The 12,503-nt window shown below is 44.3% G+C and overlaps 1 protein-coding gene and 1 long non-coding RNA gene across 2 annotated transcripts in view; one reads left to right on the top strand and one right to left on the bottom strand.

Moving 5' to 3' along the window:
- Window positions 1-12,503, bottom strand: part of raver2 (ribonucleoprotein, PTB-binding 2) — a 136,147-nt gene that overhangs the window by 92,054 nt on the left and 31,590 nt on the right. The window lies entirely within an intron of this gene.
- Window positions 1,728-12,503, top strand: part of LOC130110528 (uncharacterized) — a 35,555-nt gene continuing 24,779 nt past the window's right edge. Inside the window, exon 1 of the long non-coding RNA XR_008810048.1 lies at window positions 1,728-1,831. This is a non-coding gene — a long non-coding RNA (uncharacterized LOC130110528). The remainder of the gene's footprint in view (window positions 1,832-12,503) is intronic.

The following is a 12,503-nucleotide window of genomic DNA, read 5'->3' as shown; positions in this document are numbered from 1 at the left end:
GGCTGAGTGCAACCGGGAGCAGTAACGTCTCAACCAATCAGGGGAGCTCAGGTGAGAGTTTTAGATCCTGAATACAGATGCAAGATTAAAAACAGAGGCTTGATTTTCTCTCAGGCTATTAGAATGACTCATAGCTGTAAGAGGGATATGAATTTTATTTTTGACAAATAAAATTTGTCGAAATAAAATTCAAAAGTGAAAGAAGAGTTGCCGCCCTAGCTTTAACAGTCTACATTTCGTTGCAGTTTGCAGAGTCTTCAGCACTCCCTTTCAAGGAGGTCAAGCTCTCCTTGTGTCAAGCTGCCATTCAGCATACATACTTTGGCCTAGATATTGCTATCTAGTGTGTCTGTTGGTTTTACAGTATTAGTTCTAGGACCCTAATGGACTTTTTGTTTGTTTTATTTTATTTATTTATTTTCATTTTTTATTTTGCTTTATTGTGTTTATTAAGACTATAATAAATAATAACAATAATAATAATAATAATAATAATAATAACTATAGACTGAGAACCAGCCTGTGTTTATTTCTTTGCACTCAAAACCTGAAAACGCCATGATTAAAGAAACAAATGTATTAATAATGTGGCCATAATGTGAAACAGTTTGTAAATATGAGTCAGACATATTCATTAATAACCTTTATATTGACGGCTGCCTCAGGCTATCCATATGTGAATGTTTCTTGCCAATTATAAATTTTCTTACACATGAAACTGTTTTTTTTCCGTCTTCAGTTCCCCAAGGAACTCATACTCTTTTTTGGTCCGTCCCAATTTGACAGTGGCAGCTATCCGGTAAGGGATTTTTAGAAGCCCACATCGATGCAGGGAAATCAAAACTCCCAATTACTGGGTTCTCCTGATGACCTGGTGGCCTAACATGCACATATATTGTGTCATAGGATTGACTTCAGCACAAAACCTGTCATGAGTCATTCCCTCACATCCCTCCCTCGCATTACTTCCAAAATTCCCCACTATCTGATGAATCTCGTTCAGTCACATTAATAATAATCATCTGAACATTAAAGAGTACCAGTCTATCTAAGAGTGTGCTGTCAAATAAGGTTCCAAGACCAAAGTGTGACGCAAAAACGTAGGTAGATAATAACTGGTTTGTTGGTTAATTGCCACCATTATGCTGATGTCGAAAAGAGTGGTTGCTATGGGGAAAATCGCTGCAGACAGAAACTGGAGAAGTAAGTGCGTAGTCATTAGGTTATCAATGTGCATATTTATGCTGATTACATAATGGCTGCAAAAAAAAAATAGAAGCATGATTTCCATGCATCTCCTTTCATTTTCTGTAGAACCTAGCTATGCCACTTCAGGCAACCAACTCTGAAAGGGAGTTTAATTGAGATTTCATCCAGTCCTGGCATTTCCAGACCCGTTAATGGGAGTGTGGACTGGTAAAGATGGATGCTTTCATCTCGGACTGGGCCCTGGGTTATAGCTAACAAGGTTCAGGGTCTCCAATCTAGTAAACTACGTGTTAACAGAGGAGGAACTGAGAAAAGAACCGATGAAAGGATGAAGGAGATAGAGAAGGAGGGGAGAAAAGGACAAAACCAGATGGGTAGGATAGTGGGATGTCGGGGGGGCGGTACTTTTGGAGAGAGAATCTTTTGGCTATAAAAGGTCTTTTAGTTAAGAACAACTAGAGGAAGGGTGGGAAAGACGGCGAGAAAGAAATGATGAATAGAAAGAGGGGAGCAGTAATAGAGAAGGTAAAGGAAGAAGTTTAAACTTTACTTGGGGGGGAGGTGAAGGAAAAATCATCCTTATTATGAGCAGGAGCAACAGCCCGAGGCAAAGCCAGACACGGTGAGAGAGAGAGACGCACGTGCACTCACTCACACACACACACACACACACACACACACACACACACACACACACACACACACACACACACACACACACACACACACACACACACACACACACACACAGAGCTCAGCACACTTTAACACACATAAGGGCTAACACACAGACACACACACATGGAGAAAAGGCCTCCACATGAACACACAACACACACACACTGACCTACAACTCGCACACATTTATACATCACACTTCAGAGCACACATATGCACACACTATATACACAGCCCCCCCACACACACACACACACACACACAGACACACACCATGACCTAATAAGTCTAGCGGTAGCTATCTCTGTAAACTGATATGGTCATGAGGTGCAGATGCATACCAAGGCTGTTCCAGGCGGTATATTTCAATTAGAGGGGAGGTTGTGAGGGGAAGCAGAGGAGACGGTTCCACTAACTAGACACCACTGTGCAAACAGCACCCCGCCGGAAAAGTAACACCTGGAGAGGATCACGGTTATTTCTTTGCAAAACCCAAGTCAATGTTAGCAGCGCCAACTTTTAGTCAGAACAGTGGTTGAAGAGAAGCAGAGGATAAACTGAGTGAGTTCACATGCTAATGGTCAGTTATCAAGTTAGAGAATTAACATTATCCTATTTCTCTATACCCGGGAGCACCTGCTTTCACAAGACATGGGTGTCATCGCACCGTTGGCTGTGTATTCTGTCTCACTGGCCAGTGTGCAATGAGAAATGTAGTGGGATATCAGCATATTGACATTACCAAGTCAAATGTCTAGAATTCTTTTCAATTATGTCTAAAAATAACCACACAACCAATTTTCCTCGTAGACCAGGTATGCAAACACATAATTGAATTTAGGTTATTAGCTTTAGATTAAAATGAGCAAAAATGTTAACCTCATAACGCTGAAACTTGTGTTGGCCCTTCATTATTTCACCTCGCTCCTTACAGGAGAAATGAGTAGCTTTCCGCAAGTGGTGTGATGAGCACATCTGTACGGAAATGAAGGAAGACACAACATTCTCTCTAAAAGCCAGGGACTCTACACTCTTCTAATACTTTGTTTAGCAAGTTGTCTTGACAAATTCCCACCTCAGAAGAAAATGTAGCTGCTAACAATTCAGCAGGAACACAGGACAACGGCTTCCCTGCTCCCACACATTTCTACATATATATATATATATATATATATATATATATATATATATATATACACACACACACACACATATTGTATATACACTCACTGGCCATACATATATATATATGTGTGTGTGTGTGTGTGTGTGTGTGTGTGTGTGTGTGTGTGTGTGTGTGTGTGTGTAAAGTGACAGCTGTGTCCGCATTCTCGGCACAAAGTCAAATACATTTTCAGTGGGTGTCGGACTCCACCAAGGTTGTCCCTTGTCTCCAATTCTGTTTGTTATATCCATGGACAGGATCTCAAGGTGCAGCCAAGGTGAGGAGTGTGTCCGTTCTGGGAACCTCAGAATTGAATCTCTGCTCTTCGCAGATGATGTGGTTTTGTTGGCTTCATCAGAACACGGCCTCCAGCACGCACTGGGGTGGTTTGCAGCTGAGTGTGAAATGGCTGGGATGAGAGTCAGCACCTCCAAGTCTGAGGTCATGGTTCTCTACCAGAAAATGGTGGATTGCTCCCTCCGGGGTCCATGGTTCTCTACCAGAAAATGGTGGATTGCTCCCTTCGGGTTGGGGATGAGTTGTTGCCTCAAGTGAAGGAGTTCAAGTATCTCGGGGTCTTGTTCACAAGTGAGGGTAGGATGGAGTAGGAGATTGACAGGCAGATTGGTGCAGCATCAGCAGTAATACGGACGTTGTACCGGACCATGTGGTGAAGAAGGAGCTGAGCCGGAAAGCAAAGCTCTCAATTTACCAGTCAATCTTCCTTCCAACCCTCACCTATGGCCATGAGCTTTGGGTAGTGACCGAAAGGGTGAGATTGCAGATACAAGCGGCTGAAATGAGTTTCCTCCGTAGGATGTCTGGGCTCAGCCTTGGAGATAGGGTGAGGAGCTCGGACATCTGGAGGGAGCTTGGAGTAGAGCCGCTGCTCTTTCGCATCGAAAGGAGCCAGCTGAGGCAGTTCTGCATCTGATTAGGATGCCTCCTGGGCACCTTCCTTTGGAGGTTTACCAGGCACGTCCAACTAGGAGGAGACCCCGGGATAGACCCAGAACTCGCTGGAGGTACTACATGTCCAATCTGGCCTGGGAACACCTTGGGATCCCCCAGGAGGAGCTGGAGGGCGTTGCTGGGGAGAGAGATGTCTGGAGTGCCCTACTTAGCTTGCTGCCACCGTGACCCCACCCCGGAGAATCGGCTGATCAATGAATGAATGAATGAATGAATGAATGAATGAATGAATGAATGAATGAATGAATGAATGAATGAATGGAGTGGGGGTTTTTTCTTTCGGAAAAAGTCAGTAGTGCTGATAAAAGTGCTCAACAAATCAGGAGCGGAATATTAAGATAGATGTAGGAAAAAATAAACTTTAATACATAACAGTACAAGCCTATTTTGTGTGTCACACACCCATCAGCTGCCAATGTGATTCAACAAAGAAGAACACATAGGCATAACTTTGTTAAAAGAAACACTCAACGGTAGGGAAAGTGCTCAACAAATACAGAGCAAAATAATCCAGTGAGTCAAGTAAATTGTTTATGAGACAATACAAGTCTGTTTCATGTCATAAGAGCAACCATCAGCTGTCAAAAAGCTACTCAGGAAAGGACATACCATTTACTGCCTCATCATGCACATCACATGCACAACGTCCAATGGGGATGGGAGAGGTGCGACATTCAAAAATTCAAAAACGCGTGATCGCTAACGGTCCAATCGGGGGGGGGGGCGTGGTATTTATTTGTCTATTGGCATGATTTATTTTTAATTACAAAATAGGTGCTTATATCTATGTCTGCAACTGCTGGCCAATTCATTCCTGTTATTCAATGTGGACATTTGCAAATGGTTTGCATGGTTTAGTTTGGTTTGGTTTGCAAATGATAAAATATTTGTCAGTTAGACATAGATTGCACATTTTACTACTGGTTGAATATGCTTTGTTCTTTGAGAGGATTTTCCAGGTGGTTGAATAATTAATGTTTCCGTCTGCCAATGACCAAATATAATGGCTTAATGATGTGACATTCTTTAAGCGGTTGTTTCTAAAGCTACACGTGTGCATTAAACCTCTTTTTGAAAGTTCCCTCTGTTAGTCCGACGTATGTCTCTATTTTGCCATTGTCGTCTCTTGTCACCATAGCTTGGTATATAGCGCCTTTCGCCTGGCATTTTCTGTCGAGGGGGCATGAGTCGTTCACACGGCAGTTGCAGTTGGGGGAGTCCGGTTGTGATGAAGGTGTCACTGATTTGTTCATGATTCTTGTGTTGTGGGCCGATATTATTTGTTGAATGTTAGGCATGCAGCTGTAACTAATTTTGATGGTCGTCCCCCCCCCCCGCCCCCACCCCATTGAACCGTTAGCGATCACGTTTTTGAATGTTTGAATGTCACACCTCCCCCTTCTCCACTGGACGTTGTGCACGTGATGTGCATGACGAGGCAGTAAATGGTATGTTCTTTCCTGAGTAGCTTTATTGACAGCTGATGATTGCTTATGGCAAGAAACAGGCTTGTACTGTCTCATAGAGAATTTACTTGACTCACTAGATTTTTATATAAATAAATTATATATATATATATATATATATATATATATATATATATATATATACACACATACATATTGTTTGTAGATTTCAGGTGAAATATGAGAAAATGAGAAAGAAAAATGTGGAGCTACAGAAAATAGGACTGTGTCCTTTTCAAATATGACCAAATTACCTCCAATTACCATTTCCTGACAGACAGATGTGCTAAACACATTGCTTAGCTTAGCCTTTGCAGTTTCCTTGCTAATTCTCCGTTAATTGCCCAGTGTAGTAAAGTATGGTCTGGCTGTGACCAATGATGCTGAAAATCTCTCTCCTGCTCTCTCTCTCTCTCTCTCTCTCTCTCTCTCTCTCTCTCTCTCTCTCTCTCTCTCTCTCTCTCTCTCTCTCTCTCTCTCTCTCTCTCTCTCTCTCTCTCTCTCTCTGGGGACATGGAGATGTTCTGTGCACTGTAGAAAACCAATTACTTCTTCTTCTTAATTTCTGAAAAGGGAAGGTCTGTATATTTTGTTTTTACGGTGTATGGGGATTGTTGTGTTTCACTATGTATATGAGCATATGTGTTAATATTGTTATTTTAATGTGAATGGAAAATTGGACCATTAAAGATTTGGTTAAAGGTCAAGGTCTCTCTCTCTCTCTCTCTCTCTCTCTCTCTCTCTCTCTCTCTCTCTCTCTCTCTCTCTCTCTCTCTCTCTGAGTGTTTGATTTTTGTAATGGCACAGCGGGCATAGCTACTTTCGGTGAGGACTGTGTGTGTCATACAAACACACAGTCCTTCAGTCCCAAGCCGTCGATGTTCAGCGATCTCCAAAAGAGCCCCTGGCCTACTGAACTGGGCAAAGTAGAGGTGCCCAAGAAGAGCTCACAACATTTTAATATGGGGCGAAGCAGTTTTAGCTGTGTAATCGAGCATACCTATGCATACAGAGCTCAAATATCTACTCCGCCACCCCTTTCTTTGCGTCACTAAGGTTTCAAGTACCACTCCTCCACTTAACTCATCTGTTAATGTTCGAAGGCCATGGTCACACTTGTTTTTCAATGCAACTTTTGTGATCGGACGTGCCAAATTGGAACTCTGCTGTGTCTGCATGCGTGTCCACACTTGACACTTCAATGTGGACTGCCTGTTTGGACAGACATCAGATTTAAATGTTTCCACTTGTTATGTATGGAAGAATGGCATATGGTGCGAGAGAATCTTCTTTTCTTTAGATTGGGTTTGTTTTCTAATGGTGGCAGGGCCCACAAGAGACGTGTATTGTTGAGGAGAGAGCAGCTGAGATTATCGCAGCCATTGTGCTGCTCATCACCGAAAAGGACAAGTACATTGGATCTCAGCTGTACTCCAGCCTCAGTTTTCCACCATTTTGATCCCTCTTTCTTTGCTTTGCACATGAGGGGAAAGGAACTCGTTTATGGTGAGAAAAAGGTGTGAGTCTTACACTCAATAAATTGTCTGGGTTGTGCCCATATGCTGTCCACACCTCGTGGCGATCTGATCTCAGTACAAGCCAGGCCTCCTCGGCATGCGGCCTGGCTCACTGGATGTCAGCTAGAGTTGATCTTAGAGCGGGTGTCCGGGTGTGACCGCATGAAAAGAGTCGCTTTGAGGAGACAAGTGTTAAGTATGGTTTCGGTAATTTGACCTTGCACAAAAGCCAGCTCATCCTCGGTGACAAAATCCAATGAAGTAAACCCAATGAAAATATCAATGAATCCAATGAGAAAAATCCCCAATGAGAAGGAGATTAGGAAATGTGGGCTGCAATTCCACTGCCAATTACCATTCAAAATTGGTCATCTTTTCTACACTGTTATAAGTAAAAACACACCATTATGCTTTCCCAATCTTTTATGAAGTCCACAGTTTAACCCTGATTCAGAATGCTGTGCCCGCAATGGACTTCAGGTTTTGCAACAGTTGAATGGTGACAGTCGGAGCAATCACTGGAGATTCCTCTGTGCTGCTGTGAAGTACTGCCATTTTAAAAAGAGCAGGTCAGCGGTCGCTGTGGTTTAAACGTGACTTACAGCAGAGGTCAACAGCAGGACTAACAGGGACAGACAAGCAATGCTGGAATTACCACAGGTTTGGGGTTTTTTCCCTTCCTTTTTTTTTAATCTTGGGCTGAAACTATGGTTGAAAGAGTGAGAGAGAGAGCCAGAGAGAGCGCAAGAGAGAGCGTGAGAGAGAGAGAGAGAATAACAAAAACATAGAAAGAAAGGGAGACTCGGTCTGGCTGGGGAGATGTAGTCCAACTGCATCGGAAAAGGATCCGAGAGTTGGCAAATCCACACTGGAGTGTCGCAAACATAAACACACACACACACACACACACACACACACACACACACACACACACACACACACACACACACACACACACACACACACACACACACACACACACACACACACACACAGAATCTGACCCCATGGTAATTTGACTTTGACACAGGAGCTGGTTTGGGGAATGGCGTGGGGTGGGTTGGGTGGGGGGGTTGCTGGCAAGCAGTGGTGTGCAGTGAGGGTGAGGAAGATTAAAGCTCAATATCTGATCCTTCAGATAAATACAATTACACACACACATACACTGAGACACACCAGTGATAAGCTATCAATCCTTCACGTCACAGATTAGAGTGGTCAGGTGTTTTCAAACACACACATGAACACAAACCAACACAAACGTGCAAGTGCATGCACACACACACACACATGCACGCAAACACACACATCTATAGTGTACTGTCTCACAGACACATGTAAAGACGAGGAACAATTACACACCTATATGCATCTGATGAAGTTTTTGTGATCAATGCTGAATAAGAGAATGTGTGTGTGTGTGTGTGTGTGTGTGTGTGTGTGTGTGTGTGTGTGTGTGTGTGTGTGTGTGTGTGTGTGTGTGTGTGTGTGTGTGTGTGTGTGTGTGTGTGTGTGCATATGAGAGTGTACATGCACACATTGTTTTCTTTGGTGCCCAGTGGAACACTGCATTGAGTGCATGCCATATTCTAATCTGGGAGCCATGCCATCATGTTTTCTCTCTCTCTCTCTCTCTCTCTCTCTCTCTCTCTCTCTCTCTCTCTCTCTCTCTCTCTCTCTCTCTCTCTCTCTCTCTCTCTCTCTCTCTCTCTCTCTCTCTCTCTCTCTCTCTCTCTCACTCTCTCTCTGTCTGTCTGTATATCTGTCTGTCTCTCTCTCGCTCTCTCTGTGTCTGTCTGTCTGTCTGTCTGTCTGTCTCTCTCGCTTGCTCACTCTCTCTCTGTCTGTCTGTCTCTCTCTCTCTGGCTCTCTCTCTCTCTCTCTCTCTCTCTGGATCGGGATCGCTCTCTCTCTGGCACTCTCTGGCTCTCTCTTTCTCTCTCTGTCTCTCTGTCTCTCTCGCTCTTTACCCCCTTCTCTCACCGTCTCACTCTTTTCTCACCCTCTCAAAAAAAAAAGAGACAAAAATGCCTCAGGTCTTTCCTGGTTTAGTGGTCAACTTCAGTCTAAAATCTTAAGTTCAGAGCTGCAAACTTTCCTTCCAAAGGCCCCTTCCTTTCTTTCCTTTATGCGGACAGTCTTCAGTAGTCTCACCTCTGCTGCAGCGTTCTGTATTAAAGGGCCCTTAATAGAATTCAGAGGACATTACCTTGGAAAAAAGGCTCTCGATGACTCTCCCACCCGAGGTTAAAACTCTTTGAAGACATGTAAATTTAATTTCAAGCTTTCTCCATCTTAATTGAAAAGGCTAATGATGACTCTCAAGAAGTTACTAGCACATTATGCTATCAAACCACTGAAAGAAGTCCTTGAAATGAAACGAACAGCGCTCTGTTGATGTGGAGAAGATAGGGGTGGAGGAAAAGAGACGGAAGTAGGGGGAACAGCGAGGTTTAGAGAGAAGCAGCAGAATGGTGGCGTAAAATTATCCAGCTTGTTTTTTTTTTTTGGGATCCCCCCCCCCTTTGTCTCCCCAATTGTACTTGGCCAATTACCCCACTCTTCCGAGTCATCCCGGTCACTGCTCCACCCCCTCTGCCGATCCGGGGAGGGCTGCAGACTACCACATGCCTCCTCTGATACACGTGGAGTTGCCAGCCGCTTCTTTTCACCTGGCAGTGAGGAGTTTCACCAGGGGGTCGTAGCGCGTGGGAGTATCACACTATTCCCCTCAGTCCCCCCCCCGAACAGGCACCCCCCCCCCAACCGACCAGAGGAGGCGCTAGTGAAGCGACTAGGACACATACCCACATCCGGCTTCCCGCCCGCAGACACAGCCAATTGTGTCTGTAGGGACGTCCAACCGATCCTCATGTTGGTAGGCAACGGAATAGACTGCCATGCCACCCGGACACCCCTCCAGCTTGTTTTTGATTGTTTTTGGGCAGCCAATTTAAAGGAAAAAAAACCTTGCTGGTATAACTATAGGTTAAACTAAATCTAGAAAAATGAAAAGATAAATGTTAAAATATGTGCACTAATAAGAAGTGCACATATTAAACGATAAATGGTCACACCAGCTAAAGGGAAACGATCCCGACTTTCAACATTTTCTCTCTCTCTCTCTCTCTCTCTCTCTCTCTCTCTCTCTCTCTCATGGGCTAACACACGATTGGCAGCCATAATAGTGAGCAGTCTTCTACATGACTCTGAAACGCTGCCAAAGTTGTGTCCACCTGTGACATCACTGGTGGACAATCTGTGACAGTGAAAACTTATTTCTTGGCTTGCTGACACACGATGTTGTTTACAGGAAAATGTGAACAACAAAACTACATACAGATGTAATGTAGTGTTGCTATTTGAATTTTCTTATACAGCTCTGAAAACGCTTTCTTAGATAATATTTTTTTTGCAAAACTGACTGATACTAACGTAAAGTTTAATTTTTTTTCTACATTTATTTCTGATTTTTCCCTTTTTCTCTCAATTTAGTGGCCAATCGATCCCTATTTTAGTTCGAACTCGTATTGCATGCGTTCGCCAACTGCATCGCCACTTCCGTGACAAGGCGACTCCAGGCCGAACCACTGCTTTTTCCCACACACCCAGAGACGCATTCATGTGACGAACACAAGCCGACTCCGCCCCCTCCCGAAGACAGCGTTGCCAATTATTGCTGCTTCGTCGAGTCCGGCCGTAGTCTGATCTGACGAGACCGGGGCGCAAACCCCGGTCCCCAGTGGGCAACTGCATCTACACAAAGCCGATGTTTAGACCGCTACACCACCGTGGTACCCTGTAAAGTTACATTTATTACATTCAAATTTTTCTTTACTTTCAAGACAGTGACCAAGCGTGCTCAAACTTTGCTTCCTTTCTTCGGTTACACCGCGGCTGCCTGACAGAGGGGAAACTCCTGTATAGATGCTGCGTATGCACAAAACCTTTGCGTATGCAGTTTCGCACGCATACGTCAGATTTATAAAAAGAAAAACTCGACGTGAGAATGTCAGTGGCGCCCCAAAGGGGTGGCCAGGGGTGGCAACGGCCACCCTGATACTATCCCTGCCCCCCCCCCGCTGCCCCCCCCCCAGCCACGAGTCGCATATGCAGAATGTGCTTCTGATTATGCATAATATGCTTCTATCTGATATTTTACATTAGTTGCTGTTCATTTAAATCAATAATGTATATTTTTCTTAACTCTCATATTGACAGTTTTCAACTAGCCTATACAGTATACTACAACAGCTGCATAGAATTCCCGAAATTCAGTCATGGCTTTTGGTTTTGGTGTGCCACCCCAAGATTTTCAGTGGCCCCATTTGGCCACCCCTATGAAAAATTTCTGGGGGCGCCACTGCAGAATGTGTGTACAGCCACGCAGAGATCAACCCATGCGTGTGCACATTTTGTAAATGGTGGGAAATCTTGACGCCTACGGTAATGTGATGAAAGCCTATACACACGGCCTGCTCTTCATAAGTGCTGTTTAAAAATGCGGAAAATCACAAGTTACTCGCTAGCAGCACTGATGTGTCCTACAGCCTGTGGGTTTCTCTCATAGCAGCAGCAGAAACCATGAACCCCGGTGACTCCTACGGTCCCACTTTCATGTCTGACCATTTTTTCAACTCATCAATGGTGCAGGGCTCAGAGTTGGCCATATTTACCACTTCTGTGATATTTGGCCACTCACATGTTCCGTTTCATTGTTTTTTTTTTCTTGGATTGTTCCCTTTTTCTCCCCAGTTGTATCCGGCCAATCACCCCACTCATCTGAGTCATCCCGTTCTCTGCACCGACCCCTCTGCCGATCCGGGGAGGGCTGCAGACTACCACATGCCTCCTCCGATACATGTGGAGTCGCCAGCCGCTTCTTCTCACCTGACAGTGAGGAGTTTCGTCAGGGGGACATAGCGCTTTCTCCCCCCCCCGAACAGGCGCCCTGACCGACATGACGAGGCGCTAGTGCAGTGACCAGGACCCATACCCACATCCGGCTTCCCAACCCCCAGGAGCGGCCAATTGTGTCCGTAGGGACGCCTGACCAAGCTGGAGGTAACATGGGGATTCGAACTGGCGATCCTCATGTTGGTAGGCAACGGAAGAGACCGCTACGCTACCCAGACACCCACACGTTCCCTTTTTGTTGAACATTATCAACTGAAAAACAACCAAATAATATATATATTCCAGCTTTATCTCATCAACCAGTGTCTCCACTTCACAGCCTGTGATCTTTTTTTAGTTTCTGTTCAGACATTGCCATTGAGTTTACTGACGAACATGGGCTATTAATGTACATTTGAATATCAAAAAAGGGCATTTCAACATCCATTCATGGTAACTTTGGTGCGACAACAGGGTGGGACAAGAGGTTTGTGCATGTGCAAGTTCTAAGTGCACATGATTTGGCGTATGCAAGGTTTTATAGTCTGATTTTTTTGAACATACATAGTTTTCTTGTTTTGAGCATAAGCAAGTTTTTAG

This window comes from Lampris incognitus, chromosome 3 (assembly GCF_029633865.1).
Source record: "Lampris incognitus isolate fLamInc1 chromosome 3, fLamInc1.hap2, whole genome shotgun sequence".
Lineage (NCBI taxonomy): Eukaryota > Metazoa > Chordata > Actinopteri > Lampriformes > Lampridae > Lampris > Lampris incognitus.
Note: the sequence above shows the minus strand (reverse complement) of the source record. Positions and strands in the feature narration are given on the sequence as shown.